This window comes from Dreissena polymorpha, chromosome 12, assembly GCF_020536995.1.
Source record: "Dreissena polymorpha isolate Duluth1 chromosome 12, UMN_Dpol_1.0, whole genome shotgun sequence".
NCBI lineage: Eukaryota > Metazoa > Mollusca > Bivalvia > Myida > Dreissenidae > Dreissena > Dreissena polymorpha.
In genome coordinates, this window is record NC_068366.1 from 34,333,817 (window position 1) to 34,353,816 (window position 20,000).

Genomic DNA, 20,000 nt, shown 5'->3' on the forward strand with positions numbered 1-20,000 from the left:
CTCTATTTTTTTCTGGTTAACATGATGAAACAAATACACTCTATAACCACACATTAATCAGTTAAAAGATAACACTATAAAAATTACTAAGTGGCTCTTTTCTTTTCTCTTGTCGAAATACTCAATTAATGTTCCTTTTACCAGCTTTATTTTTATGTACTAGGATACAGCTTACTGAGTGTACACCATTTTATTGACAAGAAAAGCACTATGCCATCTTACCTGTACAATACAAGCGCAACCCTTTCTTGTGTTTGCGGGGCCACAAGGGTCACAGATAAAATCCAGCTTCTCACACGAGTAGCAGTCCGAGTCCTGCTCTGTGCGAACTCCGATGGCGGATTCAGGATTCGTACCCCATTTCAACACAATGTCGAACCACATCGGATTTCAATAGGAGATGAAAATGTCAGTTGTGTACAACATGCTAAAATGACCACTTTGCCTTCATGGTATGTCCGTAATAAAATTAGCTCGCATAGCCTTCGGATAGTTAAAATACTGAATAAAAAACCACTGTATTTCGGCGGTAAAAAAAGCATAAATGAGGTTATCTTTATAAGTATTTGTAGTAGACGAATGTGGTTTCTTTATTCCGGTAACACAAATTTATGAAACAGTGTAACGCCCACACATTCCAACTTAAGGCGCTGGTTTTCAATTGTTTGAAGTTGTTCATGTGAGATTTTTATAACCATACGTTAAAAATTATAAAAGTTATGCTCTTTTTCAAATAAGTTTTGTATGACTTCATGGTTATTAATAAAACGCTGAGCAAAATAATCTATATAAAACCACAAGACTCATAACGTTTTACATATGTATCGTTTAGTAGCAAATTTTTTCACTATGTTATTAACTGAGGGGTCGGGGTAGTATTCTTCGTCACTATTGCGGCAGGCTCTGATAGGTACTGGATCGTAGTGATTTTCGTAGTGATTTTATTTGAATGGTGTTGCGGTTCAAAAAAATCATTTCGATATTATTTTGTCAAGTCATTTTTCCTCCATCAAAGTGTGTTTGTTTTTTTTGCAAAACAAAAACCAGACCAATTCCAAAGAACATATCGAACCGTGTTTCAGTGATTGTAAATCATAAGTAAGAAGTGCATTCAACATAGGGATTAGCTAGCTGATTGTTGTAAAGAATCTCGCTTGTGACTAAGAGATGCCTAACGTGTTGGCTTTAAACAATTAATATGATCAGTAAATGTTAATCTGTTTTCTATTTAAGACTTGATTAAGCCCGATATTTCCGGAAACAAAAATACAGAGGGAATAATTTTGAGTCACTGTGTCGGTCGGTCGGTTGGTTGATTGGTTGCTTGGTTGGTCGGTTTTTCAGTTAGTCAGTAAGTCGATTTGACTGTCGATCTTTCCGCAATAAATATTATAAATTTGCGGAGCGAACTTTATGTACATTTCTCAATCATAGAATTAAAACCTGACATGTCATCATTATGGAATTTCATTACAAGTCACATGTATTTCGCCCTCAACTATCCATATTTATGAAAATAACTAAATGTGTCATATATTATAAAATAAGTGAACTATCCAACACGACAGTGCGTATTGATTTTCATAAGATCGATTTCAATTTGGCGTTCGCAAACTTTTAAAATCATTTAATTAGCCATCGACAATCGATTATAATGAAATAGAATTGTTAGTGTTTGAACTAAAAAAAATACTTATATTAAACAAAATCACATAAATCGTATTCTTGAAATTTACATTTTAAATATTGCATGTGAGAGGAATAAAGGACCGCCTTCATGATTATAACCGACATTAACATATCAACATAACTTCAAAATAATTACTTCCAGAACATATCAACATATAACATATCAAACACTAGGATATTTACTGTATAAGAACGAAACAACATTATGCAATCTTCATAACGCTACACTCGTGTAAATTTGACGTGCATAGTTTTCATGAAAACGTAATGTTAATTTTATCGTGTATAATAAGTAAATACGATCTTATCCGTATAAACCTCAACGTTATGTGTTCTGTGATTGCATTTCACTGAATCGCCCCGAATACATATCGACACCTTTTAGTCGTTATCAAAATGAATCGATCCGAACTCATCTTGACCACATCAAGGGATATCAGTCAATCGGTGTCATTTTAAACATAGTAAAACGGCATCAGTCGCAACATTACTCATACGATATTATATTAAATTATCATGTCGATAAAATGTATGGGGCTGTGGGTAGTGTTTATCGTGAAATGTCGTCACCATGCACGAACATCAAGGGCATACGTAAACAAATATGGTTAATCCGAAATCGTCTTTTCTGCAATAGGTTCGTTTATCAGTGGTTGCTTTTGTGAAAGTATAGTCATCATAGTTTATTAATTTATTAATTTACATGCAATTAGTATTAAATATATGAAACTGAATGCAAAATATTGCCGAATCGGGCTGTTAAAGCAACTGGGTATTATAAGAAATAAATCGTTGAAATAGTATTCATTACTTTACTTTAATCGACATGTAATTACCGTGTAACTGGCGTGTGCTGCAGTAGGAAGTGACAATATTTGAATATGATTTTTAAGTGTAATACCTTTTGGGACATGTGTATCAGTCAGTATCATGATTATCGGCAGCAAGACACTAAAATTGTTTCTTAATTTATCAAATAATGACGCGGAGCGCCAGTTCTACTTAGGTGTGGTTATTCATCAAAATAATTGTAGTGGTAGTAGTATATCTTTATTTAAGTCTTATCAATAGACACACATGGTGATTACAATACAAATAATTACACAATGTCTAATGTCAATGTTTAAAGAAAAAAAGAGAGTAATTTGAGACGTTGCCATTCCATATTGAATTGTAAGAGACTATCGCAGTTAAGAATTCCACTTATATATACAAATTACATACATTACGACTTTTATCAATTCAACAATTTTGCACAATGAATAAAATAGAAAGTTAAAAAGTTAAAACTGAAGAAACTTTGTTAAACCAATTAATCAAGAACTGCCTTAAACAATGGTAGGATACTGAAGGATAAAACAAAAATTCTATCGTGCTAAGTTGAAAAAATGGATATAAGAAATCATATATCACATTGATCAGATCACCGTGAACCGTATTAGTAAAATGGCTTCAGGCGCAATATAAAGGGGGAAAATTAAAACAATTATCACATTATGTACAAAATAAAAAGATTACTTACAAATTAAAAGTACTCGCCTCTGTAGCATTAGAAAGGAGGTTTTAGCACAGGCTCGTATGATATTAGAATTGCAAAATATTTAGATTTGTCAACATCATTTAGTGTTAAGAAGAACACACATTTGTCTCGGAAGCACGATTAAACAAAGTTTCTCTGATATCATTGTACACTGGACAATGAAAGTACATGTATATTGAGGATGTAAGAGGGTACCTTGCGCTGATATCACAAACTACAGACTAGAACGGTTTGCATAATAAAGCTTACTTTGTGATTAAACTAATTTTAATGCACGTGCCGAAATTGATTCATTCGTCCACAGCTAACCTTGCGCGTTAAACTTGTATGGTACACTTTTATTTCACGGACAAGATTTAACTCATAAACTCCTCATTAATTAGCCCCACAGCGCAGCTATAAGAGACATTCTTTTGTTCTCAAATATTTTGTTTATAGAAATATCGTTGAAGACATATTCTTTAAGATCTTAATATTGTATTAATAGCATACATCCGCGTGCATAAGAATAGCTTCACTCATACTCTTTATAATGTATATACCGTGCAAAGTCCGTGTTTTGATGTTGAACGTTCAATCATTGAGTAATAATTGTTTGCTTAATGCAAACCATAACCATGACCTAGTTGGAAACTGTGTCAAGTTATTCAAAAACGAAACTACTTTCGTTTTGATGTTATATGTTTAACACTATTGGATACGTTTATCTCGGGATTATTTTCACAGGTAGGAAATTTTCATCATCTTATCTAAATCATTTTAAAATGTTGTCACGGTATTAGATCATAGCAATATGTAGAAGTAGTCGTTGTTGATGTATTTCAAGCTTATATTAAGGTTTATTTTCACTAGAAAATAAATTTAAGTATAATTTTGTTAAGCGTATAAAAACATGTGTACGATTGCTCGTACACCTAGTTTGTTGAACAATTTTCCATAGAACACAGCTACTTTGACAATTCAATATTTGTTTAGATGGATCCTTTGTGTTTCTATTCGTAAAACTTACAAACCAACCCTCTAATCTTTTAAAAATATGTATAATACTTAAAAGCCCATAAACCCTCAACATCAACGAATATTTCGTACACTATTTCAACAAAATAAAGTCAATACATAAACAAGCACTGTTTCTTGAAGCAAAAGCAACAATTTCAACACGAGATGTGGTCTGGCAATATAGATTTAACAAGATATGTTACCAACTTACCATAGCACGTATTTTGTTAAAATTTTGCCTATTGCAATAAGGAACACTGATTTGTTATGGGTTAACTTTATTTTACGAAATAGTTTGCGAAAAATTCGTTGATTTTGAGTATTGATGTTACTTTAAGACATTGTGCACTAAAACTGTGAATGTATTCATCGATAAACACGGCATGTTTTAGCATTCGTAAATTGTTATTTCCTCTTTGCATATGTAAAGTTAATTCACGTGTTTGGTTTGTGATCAATACTGTGGTAAGTATTAGGTTCGGAAGGCCCACAAAGCGGTTTAAACCCCCATAATTTGCATTGACCGTTCGAAGGCGTTGATCCCAGTTTTAAATTTGGTGTGATGTTTAACACAATGTTGACAGGGTTTTTTTCCTTGATAGAGTCTATGGAGTTTAACTGTTCGCTATATTTCAGTTTTTATGGGAATTGTTTTACTCCAGCTATGGTAATCATAAGAAATGACCACTACCAGCATTATTATTTTAGACAGTATTTTGGTCTGACACTTGTCATGGACAATTTGAAACTAGTCATGAGCAAAACAAAACAAAAACACCACCCTAGCCATTATTATGTCAATATGCTGGTTTTAGACAACACCGATAGCAGTATCCTTATAAGTTGGTGAAGTAGTTCTCATGGGCAATTATTCTTGCATAACCACGGCATATATATAACACAACCACCACCAGCATTATTGTTTAGCCAATTTGCCGGTCGTACATTCCACAAGATCATTATTTTAAACTAGCTACGATAAAAAACAAAGAATCATCGAGAGCAACATTATTTAATCATTATTTTAGTCCACAGTTCTTAATTTTACGTTTTACAATCTGTTTACACTAACCGTAAGAGGAAATACCACAACTACAATTACAATGAAAGCTATTATTGAAGTGAGTATGAAGTTCACTTCCATAATTCGCACTAACAACAACATGTCTTCATATAATATTATCAATATTTATTCAGTTCGGTTATTAATAAAACATAATCGTTATTCTGATAAATGAATAAAAAGACACGACTATAAATAAGAATAAATCAAAGTGTAAAATAAGCACTGTTGGTGGTAGAAGTTGTGTCTCAGTTAAGTGATTAAAGTTGTAAAAAATACTTAACAGTATATACACCTTCATTTTCGAATTTGTGTTCCAAAATTGTATTGCGATTCAGTCTGATTCTACGGGTAGAACTTGCACTTAAGATTCAATGGGAAATACCTTGTTTAAATTGGACATTGAACAAAAACGTATTAAAAATATAATAACCAATGAAATCACATTTATATGATAAAAAAAATTGCTGTTTAGGGGACTTGTGTGTTTTTGTGGATGATTCAGAGTGTAAGTTGAGATATTTTATATAAATGCTTTAATCAGAAGACCATGCTTCTGTAGATTATACATTGTGCATGTTGCATTAACCCGATCGCACCCATCCCAACTCTTCAAAAACGAATTATTGGATGCATAGATAAATTCTTATTTACTATGCCATAAGTCAAATGCAACTAGCATATAGAGATATTATTATGGAAGTTATTATTACAGTCACAATCATCAAGTCGTATTTTGGGTTCTACAACAGTTAATTATTTTTTGAAAAAAAATAAATCCAAACGTTTTATTAGGTTTTTGGAATATATGAATCGACTTATTATCTGAATGTTTTTGTCTTTGAGAATGTTAAAATTAAATGACTTACTTTGATAATATTGCTGTTTGTTTTATGATGTTGGACATGAATGTCGACAAATCCACCATTTCAAATGTTGATACGTTTTTGAAAAAGAGGGTTGAACACATCTGAAAACATTAACTTGATGCTACATTTAGGACGATAATGTTCAATAGTTTTATGGCAGCGGTTTGCATCGTTTATTTTTATGAGGAGGTACACATTGTCTAATAATGTCTGCAGCACACTGAATTAGATCCGGTAAATGTAACTGGGCTGTCATTGTGTTGTGAGGAATCGTTGTCGAATCCAGCGCCCCGGTATCCCTCTCGCTCTGAATGAATTGCTGTAGAAATGTGAAATTCTATTCGCCATGACAAGTTGCCTCACGGACGACTTTGATGCTACTTCCGCTATTTTCACGTACTCAACCGCACCTTACATTCGACTCACCCACGAGATAAACGAGGTTCGAAATGTACTTTCTGAACTTTTTTTTCAGCAGTTTGTTGAGTGCTGGTCGTGTTCTTCTTCTTTAATCATCCACAACAGTCTGAGAAAATGTTAGGTCACTTAGTTTAATGTATGTTAATATGTAGAGCTACAAGAACTATGTAATCATTTACTTAACATGCCCAGGCTTGTGAACAAATACGTTCAGGATTCTTAGATACAGTGTCTTCTTGTTTAATAAAATGAATTGGGAATTCAACTTATCCATTAAGACAAACTTTTAACTAGAATTTGATGTCTCATCAATTTGAATGTCATGCCCCATAGCTTTAGTTCAATGTAATGTTCTGCTGTAAACAATAGAATGCTTAACCTACCCAGTATAGTCGATTTATAAACTACCTTGTAGTGACAAATTTGAAGACATCGTAAGAAATTCTCTAATATAACACCATGAAAATAATCTTGAGATTGTTATGCCTGCTTAATAAAATTAATTTGTATATTATCTACCTTTTTAATTTTTATGCCTGAGTTATGCTGTATCAAACAACAACTTGACAAAGCATGCGTAAGTCAAAGAAACGACAATAATTAACAAAGTTTATAAATAGAACACAGGTTCCCGACCTGTAAAAGCCGCTTAGATTTAAATTGCATTTACCAAAAATCTCATTTTTTACAAAGAACAATTCCCATCCGCCAAAACACCACGCAAATGCATAAACAAACACACAAGAAAACAATGTTATAAACGCAAACATCTGTTTAATATGTTGTTTATTCCTACTTTAGTGCAAGTTCCACTTGCATTGATCAACACTGCAACCTCTTTATATCAGTTCAATTTTGTAAAGGCTTTTATACTCAGCAATAACTTTGTGTGACATACTTAAAGGGGCCTTTTCACAGATTTTGGCATGTTTTGAAGTTTGTCATTTAATGGTTTATATTGATACAGTAAACATTGGATCTAAAAAGCTCCAGTAAAATTCAATAATAAAATTGAAAAAAAAGAAAAAAAGGTAACCCTCAGCAGGGCTCGCACCAATGACCCCTGGAGTCCTGAAGCAAAAACGACTTAGACCAGTCGGCCATCTTTCCTAATACAATATTGTATGTTTTTATACCTTATATAAGCAATCCTCGTAGTTGCCAAAATAAAACGACAACACCAGAACTCTTCCAAATTATTAATTCGTTTCGCGTTGCAACGCTTTATAATTTTCAGGTTTTTAAATTGTCAAAAGATGCGTATAATGGATATATTAGAGCATGGTAAATGTTCGGAATTTACTGTTTCCTCATAAATATCATAACTAAAAACGAAAATTTGCGAATCTGAAACAACTTTTTTCAATTCTGTCAATTTACCCAAACGTGAAAAGTCCCCTTTAATATGGGGAACAGCTATTTAAACGCGTATTGTGCCTTATTTTTACTATTGTAATAATATAATTATGGTAACGGTAATGCTAAAGTCAGGTGAATGCTTATAATAATGTGGTGCTATGTGTCACTTATTGTGTTTTTAATATCAACGCTTGTGTATTATAACATATATTTTTTTGTTTACAATCGGCTTTAAGAAAAAATATTTATATGAATAAGGTGACCTTCTTGGTACATTCATCAGTGGGCGTTGTGAGTGGCAAAGAACATTGTTTTAAACTATATTTTGTTTTTTTAAATGGCTATATTGTCATACGCAAAATAAGTAGTTAACATATAGCGTATACAAAGCGCACGCTGCACGGAATATTTTTTTCATTATCGTTCACCGAATATTAAACATAACATGCCTGAGCTAGCATGGAGTCCCATTGTAATAGTTATCAGTAGTTCTATTTTAGGACAAAGGACATTTCCTTCTTCGTCTATTTATCCTTCCGCCTACGATCATGCCCGCTAACCGTACAAAACCGCAATAACAAAGGCCAAGTGTTTACTCAGACAATGTAAATATGAGATGACTTCAAAAGTAAATATGAGAAGTTAGTGTCCGGTTTTGAAACATTTATCTTAGCACGTGAATTGAGGTTATTAGCAAACTTGGTCGTTAGTGTCTATACCGACCATCCAAACCAGAACATATGTACTATCTTACTATATTTAAAAAGTATCTCGCCACGAAATCTCATTAAACAAAAAGTTTATACAAGTTAGAATGTACACGTTAACATCGCAAACTGTTTTTATAATGTCAAAACAAGAACATCAAAGTAAACACCTTCGTGTAGAGGTTAACTGCCTGATAATATCCTGTTTGTATTACAAAGTCATACCTATTTAATAAAAAACAAGCAAGCTGTACATTTCCGTGCGAACATTTTCAATAACATATACTATTAAAAATACCGCGTTACTAAAATCCAAGCAACTTGAATATATGGAAAAAAATTGGCTTTGAAAAATGCAGAATATGCAAGAAACAGGCAAAGAGCTCTGTATAATTGAAACGTTGTGTTTCGTGTAATATCTGTGTTGCTTGCGCCCAAAAATCATTAGATTTACGCAAAACAACGTTGATGCAGTCTTAAAAAATCACCCATCTCTTTCTCATGTAATATTCGAATATTCATAATTATTAGTATTTTTGTGTTGTATTTTTATAGCACTGACATACATAATTGTAACATGACTGATTGTACTGTAATTTAATTTGTTAGTATTCCAGTGATGTTTGTATTCAACTGTACAATGCATATTGGCGAATAAATGGTAAAAAACAATATTCCTAAACAACGGATACCCTAAAGTAGTATAATATAAATGCTTGATTTACTATTCAAATATGTATCTAGATAAATATAAATAATTATGAAATGTCTTTAAAATGTCATGTTTTACATTATTTAATATCAAGACTATTTGAAAAAAATACCAGACTAGTCTATAAATATGTATTACGTTTGCTAAAACATACACGGGAGAGCCGATGATAAAATTAAATCACAGGAGATAATTAAGGATAAACTCAGTCCAATACTCGATTACTCAGATGCACTAACCGGTTAAGTTGCCAAATAGACTATTGTGCAAAAAAACACTTAATAGCAACTCTTTAGGACGTATCAAATATCAACGGCTATTCTTGGCGTATTAAATAGGGCATTATAAGATTGACTGGATAAGTGCAGAAATGTAACTCAAGCAGAGTACTTTAAACACACGTAATAGAAATAAGTTTATTTATGTTTACCTAGTTACATTCGAAACAATATTTCATTTTGTTCAGTTTTAGAAAAGCTTAAAGTGACATAGGACGCATCTAACAGTATATGTTTATATTTATAGGTGTCTATCGCAACCGTTGTTTATATTTGGTGTTTTCACTTCATATACACTTATATCAAGTGTTTCAGCATCAACAAACTTAAACAGTATCCCGGAAAGAGAAAAATAATGCATTTGAATATCAACAGTCGAATTCGCCAGCATGTATATCATGCATGTACGATGTGAATCTAAATTTAGTTTGTAGTGAAGATTTGTTCATACGACACAAAGGCACAATTTTGTTTTACGGATCATTTTAATTTCATTCAACGATATCTATTCATACGACACACGAAACTAACTTTGATCCTAATAAAAAGAAAGTTCCGCTCGGCTTAGAGGACTTGGACAGTCATGTAAAATATAATATATGTTTTATAAACAACTGGTAGAAAGATGAGTTGCAGATAATTTGTCAGTTACCACATTTTAGCTTATTATTTTGACCTGTTAATTCTTTTCAGCTCATTTCAACGGTGAAAAATGCACATAATATCACTTTTATTAAACTCAAAAACCACGTTCTGATGAGCCCGTAAAAGCAGTTTCAACATTCCTAGCAACATATATCATATGCGATATTTTAAATAAAGTCGTTTAAAACTTTCCTCATTAAATTCATACATGTTGAACCTTTTTATTAATTACAACAACACATTATTATTCATAACCGTTGGATAAGTGTGGCATTGTCTTTTCGGGCCGACAACTTTTTCTCGAAACAATAGATTTATACAACGAGCATCGAACTCTTAAATCAAGCATATTGTAATTATAATATGTTCAACTATTAAAAGTTCTTCATTGCTCACTTTTCTGTCCAGTAAAAAACGTAATTTTAATGACTGAGCATAATATAAACACGTAGAAAACACGAAAGTTTTCTTAGACTGCTATAAACACCATGCATGTTTTTTTCTGCACGTAGTGTCTGGCATACACATACTTGTTACCATATTATAATCATGTCGACTCGACCTACAGAAGGTCATGGCCCATTACACAATTATATTGTATACCTTGTCAGAATTATTAACACATTATTGACAACAAAACGGAAACATAATGCTCCGTACACACATTGTTATGATCATAATTAAAATAGCTTAAAGATAATATATATTTCATATTATTGTATTATAGCATGAAGCGTATTAAGCTTTAAACAAAATATAATTTAATGTGCATGCATGGTTGTTTCCAAGCTCTAATTATTATGATAAAGGAAGCGTTAGAATTCGATGGACATTGTACGACCGATTTAAAATTTAACAAAAAGCAATTTATCCCATAATAGTAAACGGTGATCTTGATAGTACACATCGCTAGCATCAGTCTTTGTGACATCTTCTCGAGATGTTCTCAATATTGTTCATAATATGAAAGATGCACACTTGCAAAATGATAATGGCTGTCAGTATTGTCCACAGACCTAATCAAGTACATTGGGTATGCCTTTAAACAAGATAGTCTTGGATGAGACAGTTTTCCAATACGAAAGACATCAATCTGCAGGGAGCGGCCTTTCATCCTGCCGTTGCTGTTTATCATTTGATTCTCCTCCCTTTTGAATATACAGTGCATAACATTTCATACCAATATACACGTGACAAATGGATAAAATAAGCAAACAAACAAATACAATACAATTGCGTTGTTTTTTGAACGTAAACATTACTATTGAAAATTTGAATGTGTGATGCTTTGAATATCATACACTGAAGCATTTACTTCAACAAATTAAAGATATGGCCTACCTGTACTTGACTTCAGTTCTGTCATAAGTACTTTCACTTTCTGACAACGACGTATGATGGATTTTTTTATGGATTTTTTTTTTTTATTTATTTCCAAATACATCGGGGCAGAAATGCCCATGAGTACACAAAAGTATACAAAAGATGTTCTACACATATCAAAGTCAAGGTCATAATAAAAACATGCATATTGTTACACAATGTTATGAAGTACGATATATTCTCTATGAAAATACAAAGGCATATGAACAAGTGAAAAGTTTTACAATCCAATAATAAAGCATTTGTTATATAATACGTAGTACAGAATAATACATGTAGTGAGGAAAATATAACATAATGTAGATGTTTATTCAGGAAAAGAGGCAATATGCCTCATGTAACACATGACAAAGAAGCATATAACCGGTTAATGGTGAGATATGTTGCATCGCGTTAGATATCTGTTTAGATATATGCTGATGCATCAGCATGTAGTTTTGATTGTGAAAATACAATAAAAGATAAATAGATAAGTAAACGTTTGGAAGCAATGGGAGGAAAATGTATAACAAAAATTAATATAACGTGTATATGTCCTAGGCCAGGGTTATTGGGTCATTTCGGAGAAAAATGTAAGTTCTATTCTAATGAAATGTAACTAGAGTTTATATATTAAAAAGTGTAAATTTAGACATGAACGTTATATTTAGTATATATTTGAGACACAAAGGTGAGTTAACACAAAAATGGATATTAGATCTAGGTAGCCTTTTTTGGTGTGGGGGGGAAATTGTATATTCCTTGTTAGAAAACCAAAAATATAGAAAAACTCACGTAGGCGTGCCAAAGTGTTTGATTTCAGGTACATGTACATATCAGGTGCATTTATCAGTAAAAGTTATTTACATATATATTTACATATATGTTTAACAGTTACAAAATAACATTTGTTATACACACACACACACACACACACGCACGCACGCACGCACGCACGCACGCACGCACGCACGCACGCACGCACGCACGCACACACACACACACACACACACACACACACACACACACACACACACACACACACACACACACACACACACACACACCACACACACACACACACACACACTGTACACACAGCAACACATAAGAAACCCATCACTCCAAACACCATTGCCAAGACGATGTATTTTTACTAGTCTAAAGTACTTTGTATGTATGTTCTTATCTTGCAAGTATGATATGCAATTATGATATGTTTCCCTTATTTGAACAATCATGAGAACCCGCAACCTGATTATATGAAAGATCGAAATTTCTGCCAATATCTTTTTTCCACAACCCATAAACCTACTGTAATACCTCTGAATTTGAACATTTGCGTAAGTGTTTGAACATCGTCAAACTATTGATTAATAGAATGAACACATGGGGAGTATTCGTAATCGCACAGTTCATAGCTGCACATATTTACATAATGATACATTAAAATGCCGTTCTGTATGTTTTCCGATAAACTTTTATAGCATTTCAAGTATTATCACGATTGCCTTGAGATCATTAGAAATACAATTCATACTTGAGCTATCCAGGTGTCTTATCTTAAAGCTATAGTTGTCGGGCACTTTAAATAAATTGGGAAGCTAATACTGCAAGCATTTAAGAGATCATAGGTTGAAAGTAAAAATCAGATTGTTCAAGACATGCCTAACTCGTTGTGTGTCTTTCAATCTATTACCCCACGATTAAGCGAATCCTTTCAATTGACTCAATGTCTGTTAAACCTCTGCGCTGATTTGTTGACAAACTTCCATTATTTTATTAAAATATCCTGCGTCATTTTATGACAACCAATTATATTGTCATATTGTATTTCAAAAGGTTTATGAAAGGGACCTCTAGTTATTTGAACATGTGGATTTATTTGTTAAATATGCATATCTTTATTGTGCAAATATACAATATGAGACACTGCAACATTGTTTTAAAGTGTGTGTACATTCATGTATAACGGCCACCGGAAAAACTTTGCGAAACCGAAATTTCGCAAACTTAAGTACCCTTTTTCTTGAAGGTTTGCTTATTTGTGATAAAGTATAAGATAAAAGTCTAACTTGTGATTAATAATTGGTTATTTTTGCTTGTTAAATGCGTTTTCTTCACTATGAACTTTATTTGCAAAGTTGGGGTTCCCATGGGATTTTTGTAATATCCCATGGGATTTTTCATTATCCCATGGGAATTTTGGTTTCTCCCATGGGATTTTTCTCCAGCTTTTTTTATGGGAGAAAAATCCCATGGGATTTTCAAAAACATAAAACACGTTCGTTTTTGCTTAGTTATCGATTTTAAGCATTGTTAAAGCATTTGTGCTTATTTTCGTTCAATTTACTTTGATAGAAAAAAAAATCCCATTTTTTTATGGGAAAAAAAAATCCCATGGGATTTTTTTCTGATTTTTAGAGATTTATTCATGTAACCTTCAGAAACACTACCTTTTAACAAATGATGAGCATTTCTCGCGATTTCAACGCGTTATATCGTGTTTTAAAATAATACAAAAATCCCATGGGATTTTTTGTCCCATGGGATTTTTTTGTCCCATGGGATTTTTTTTCCCATGGGATTTTTTTGTCCCATGGGATTTTTTTTAAGGTATAAGTTTCTAAAAGCTATTTAATAATAATAATAATAATAATAATAATAATATAATAATAATAATAATAATAATAATAATAATAATAATAATAATAATAATAATAATCGTGCTCAATATGATGAATTTGTACTTTTAAGCGACTAACATTTTTATTCGAGCCGATCGTCGAGTCCGAATGGTGAGTATAAGAGCAATTTACCAGTACAAATAAATCTCACTTGTGAAGAGAACGCTACCGTACTATAAAATAATCTTGATAATAAGTCATATCATTTCTCGACAGAAAATGAAAACAGTATCCATATTGATGTCAGCAATGTCCCCTGCTATGATAAATATTGACAAAATGAAAAACCTTGACAATAATTTCGTGTCGAATACGCATTAGATTATAGCAATCAAATTCATATAAGCATTGATAAGATAATTTGCGAAAATGGGTCTTATGTCAAATACGGGCAAGCGTAGCTCCATTCCATAATGTCCGAGATTAAGTCACGTCAAGTTTCGTGGTCGAATTATAGCATAATAATCATTTTCACATTACGCGAATCATATGAGTTTCCCTACATATATTGTGTTAAAATTTATGTTACACTAATGTGCGATGATTAAAAGGGGATTTCGGTAATTCTACATTCTCCCGCTTAGTACCGAAATCCCCATATTTACGCCTTAAAGGGTCAATAGGTCATCGGTATGAATGGTTTTTGACTTCACATGAATGTTAAGGTGCAAAAAAATGATATTAATTTTAATTATTAAGCACTCTTGACAGCATTAAGTTGCCTCTCAGTGGGGATTTCGGTAATTCTACACTAGAACTTAAACGCGCGCCGGTACCGAAATCCTGCTGTACAAACCTTCAAGTGTCAACAAAATTATTATAGTGTTTTTTTTCATTAGCAACCAGTGACATGTATTATCTTCCATTCGGTTACTTCTTTTGGAAAATAATTAGCGGGGATTTCGATACTGCTACATTCGTACGCCCAGAGCCGAAATCACCCATGTTTACGCCAATCCCCCATATTACGCCTTAAAGGGTCTATATGTCATTATGTTTGGGTTTTGGCTTTGCATTAATGTTGATTTGTACACAATCATATTAGTGTTAATCATTTAAACACTCTTATCAGAATATTTTTTCCATTATTAAATAGTTTATTAATGTGAAAAATGTGTAAACGAATGTAAAAAAGGTAAAATGTACATTTAAAACATTGGTTACACAAAAGTATATGTAAATATAACATGACATAGTAATAATAAGTCTTCAGAAAGTATTTTCCAAACAAATCTGATGAAACAAATGATATCGTACTACCTTATTTACAATATGCTATACACTTTTGCAATTTAGTTATCAATGTTTAATCAAAGCATAAATCAGGATAATATGTTGCCTCTTAGCGGGGATTTCGGTAATTCTTAACAAGCACATGAACCCGCGCCGGTACCGAAATCCCCGCTATACAAACCTTCAAGTGTAAAAAAAATACTGATTTAGGTTTAAATAAGGGAACAATAGTATTTTTGGCCACCAAAAAGCACTTCCGCGTCAACAAAATTGAAATTATGTCAGAAACCCAGCTTTTCATTGTATATATTGCAATACACCATCGGCCGCCGAGAGCGGAATACTGCGCTTGGCCGCTAAACAATGTGGATTGCGTCAAATTAAATGTCAATTTTCGATTTTATTACAAAAATAAAACACTGCCTTTTTATAAATATGTCAAGCACGTACACTTAACAAAAAAAATCGATATATCTTTATGTAATGTAGAAAAGTAAAGCGCTTTATATATAACAATGTTTTATAATGTCTCTCTGGTTGAGAAAAAAAACTAAACAAAACCATGTAGAACATATATGTTTTCATAATTAAAAAAAAATATTTAATGATGCACGTGATGTTTTATAATTGATATAAGTTCACGTGTCATTGAACGAGTTAAGGGAGAGATGCGAATTAAATTACACATAATTAAAAAATGATACTATACTGTCAGCTTGATTTATAAATTGTGTTCCATCGCGCCAATATATTCATTGTTTCATGAAATTGTGTATAAAAGCAAAACGATTGAAATTATGTCAGAAATCCTGCTTTTCACATGAAATGATCTATAACACTTCATTTATTCCAATCAGGTAATTAATAATAATAGGGGAAGTCTATACTGTGTATTAGAAACTTGTTGTGGTGATCCCTATCTTATCCGCTCAATACACATCCACCTGGCTACTGTACAGAAAAAATTAGATTTACTTCCAAAATAACTGATTTCATTAATTGCTAACTTGTTGTCTACATTTTAAATTAACAACGATAATGGATCAACATCACCGTTGCACAATTATTAAGTTCACAGTAATCTGTACTTTAAATAGATAGCCTAATTAAAGACGGTGCTAATAAAGAACAAGCGTGAATGTGGATATTAAGAAATTAGATCCTTTTTTGCATGACACTGGCAGTATATCATTTTATCTTATATAAATAAGCCACATTTAAGACATGGATAAAATTAAAATAAGACACATTTGCATCTTTCATTTCTTGAAAAAAAATAAGCACGCAGTCACATATAAATAAGATACATTGAAGACACAGAAAAAAATAAATAAGACACATTTGCATCTTTCACTAAATTTTCTTAAAAAAACATGTGAAACTGAAGAAAAACATTTATTACTGACACATTATTCTAAAAGTCGACTGACAACTTAAGTTCAAAGAGGGATTTACAATTAAATAAGATCCATTTTCGCATGATGCTGGTTGTAGAGCAAGCAATACATTTCTTACTGACACATTATTCTAAAAGTCGACAGGCAACATAAATTCAAAGAGGGAACCACAATTAAATAATATCATTTTCGCATGATACTGGTTGTATAGCAAGTAGTCACATATTAATTACAGCTTGCATTAGTTGCATTAATTTCGTTAAGTGTGCGTGCTTCTGAACGTTGCGTTAAGCGAGAGTGTTGTCATTTTGTTAGTTTTATATTTTGGTATTATGTATGATTATTGCTTGTTTTGAATTTGAAATAAACGCTTTCTGGCAAATAAGCATCGTCTTAATTTTAATACAAATAATGAACATTTGACATACAAAATGCCCAATAACATACCGGCAATAACATTATATATATGTTAATTTCTGTGCATGTTTATACCGAAATTATAGCCGACATCGGCAGTTAGGGAAATTTAGTGACACACTTTAACACATCAAACATGCATGATAGTTCTTTTTTCATATGATATTCCCCTGGTTGCTTACCGGTGTATTGGTGCAGTTGATAACCCCGCCGGGACTACAGTAGGGTGCTAATACACACGTGTATCGTGTTCAATACAATCGTCTTAATTTTAATACAAATAATGAACATTTGACATACAAAATGTCCAATAACATATCGGCATTAACATTATATATATGTTAATTTCTTTGCATGTTTATACCGAAATTATAGCCGACACCGGCAGTTAGGGAAATTTTGTGACACACTTTAACAAATCAAACATGCATGATAGTTCTTTTTACATATGATATTCCCCTGGTTGCTTACCGGTGTATTGGTGCAGTTGATAACCCCGCCGGGACTACAGTAGGGTGCTAATACACACGTGTATCGTGTTCAATACCCGATCCATGCTACAACGTGTAAGAACGGGAATTTCGGTAATTCTACCTTTTTAAGCTTGCGCACCTCTAATGGGCACATATCAAAATATAATTTAATTAATTATTTTCCTAATCAGCATCATTTCACTAAACTACATGCAAATTTGTAGGTAGCTTTCCATGCTTAAAAAAAATAAACCGATTTTTTCAAAACCACCCTCACGCTCGGCTTTTGTCCAGTTTATTTTCACCCCTGGGGTATATAAAAGTTCCATAATTCATTCAAATTTCCAAATATGGGCATGCAGTTGGTGTGTACATATGCAGTAAAGGTGTTTAAAGTTTAAACAAGATGAAATAAGTATTCTTTTACAGACATTTATTTTTTACAAATTTTAATCTATGGAATAGCGCCATGAAATGTAAGTGATTTCAGCCAAGTAAAAATTGGGTCGGTTAAAAACAAAGTGTCATAAAATTCAAAATAGTATCATTTAAGTTATATTTTAAATTAAGTTTTTATAGAAACACTATATACAGCAAAAATACCAAAAAATAGACAGATTTACCGTTTACTTTTTGAAATAAAAATAAAAATGCAACATGCATCATTCGTATTTTCAGCAGTAAATTAATCAATTTAGCCATAACGTTGTTTTAATTTTAAAATTGAAGGATGTGCATACAATTTTCAACATATTTAACAATAAACATAGCTTATGTGCTATATTAAATCAAATTACGTTAGAAAAGAAATAAAACGCGTCGCAAAAAGTATGCGATGTCGGCAGGAATCGAACCTGCGCGGGAAAATCCCAAAAGATTTCAATTTCATCGCCTTACCCACTCGGCCACGACAACTTTACATCTGTATAACCTTAAATTAGATATATATAAGTAAACAGGTAAAAAGGCTCGCTCGATCTTTGAAAAAATCGCGAAATCGTATTTTTCAGATGATAATTGGATCAAAGTCAATATTTATAGTGAAAATAATGTAATCTAAATGAATAAGTTAAACATATATCAAAATTCGAAGTTTGAAAAAAATAAAATGCATCTCTCGGAAATAAGCGATCATTGAAGATCGACAATGGCTTATGTATGAAGTGAAAGGACAGTTGAAAGTTTCCATTTTGCACGTTAATGATTCTGATAATATGGTGACAAAGGCAGCAGTCCTATGCAGTATTGTGTTTGACCGGAGAGTAGCGTGATCTGTGTCGGTGTTGGGCGCTCTGAGGGCGCAATCCGGCTACATAGGTACATAGAAACCTCTTGTGGCTATAGTCCATGGATCGGGTTCGGCAGACAGGGAACATGTAAATTTTATATGTATGTTTTATATCTTAATTACCTAAACGTATATTTATCCTGGTTACTTATTTACTGAGGTATGAGTTAGTCGCAATGATTGTAGATACGTTGTACTATATTTAGTAAGTATTTGGAGGACGAGTGGCACGGGCACGCGCTTTATTATCACTTATGCAAGGAACGCGTTTTGTTTATATACGTATTTTTGATATTCCGATAGGCTTAAGGGAGGGTAACTTATTCAAGTAAAACGCGATATTTTTTGCAATGCCTTTTTATAACTCTTGTTTAATTAATTACATACGAATATACAGCTAAATTTAAGATGATTTTTACCAGAAAAAAATTTCGGAGAAAGATATATTGAGATTTTGATATTCCATAGAATGCGAGTCTCCATATATATTTTCTATTGCAGGGGAGGTAATTAAAAAATTTTAAAGTCTCCGAATTGGTCTTTGTTGTATCTATTTACGTTTATTTTCAAGCTTATGGCGATTAAAAATTAATTATTATTAGTATATGCTCACATGGATATTGGTACGGATATATCGTGTTCATATAACTGTTACTACATCCATTTCATTCATCATTCAGGTCGGGCTACACAAATCTCGTGAAGAGGCCAGTAGGACCTGTAAACAAACTCTCATACACACACTCTTCACTCATCGTGGCGCTCTCGCATGTCTGAGGCGATATATCAGATCGATGTCATATATAATACTGTATTCGCTGGTATTTTCGGTTGATATGTTTGATTGCTTAGGACGCAATGA

General features: G+C 32.5%; 1 protein-coding gene across 6 annotated transcripts in view; it reads left to right on the top strand.

Moving 5' to 3' along the window:
* The window catches only part of LOC127853941 (uncharacterized), a 122,722-nt gene that overhangs the window by 39,602 nt on the left and 63,120 nt on the right, over positions 1-20,000 (top strand). Inside the window, exon 1 of one of the 6 annotated variants that reach the window (XR_008036802.1) lies at positions 3,871-3,955. The exons of 4 other annotated variants lie outside the window; for them this stretch is intronic. The gene's annotated coding sequence lies outside the window, so the exon portion shown is untranslated. Of the gene's footprint in view, positions 1-3,870; positions 3,956-20,000 lie in introns of those variants that run through there. One more of the 6 variants, XR_008036804.1, reaches the window with a different exon arrangement.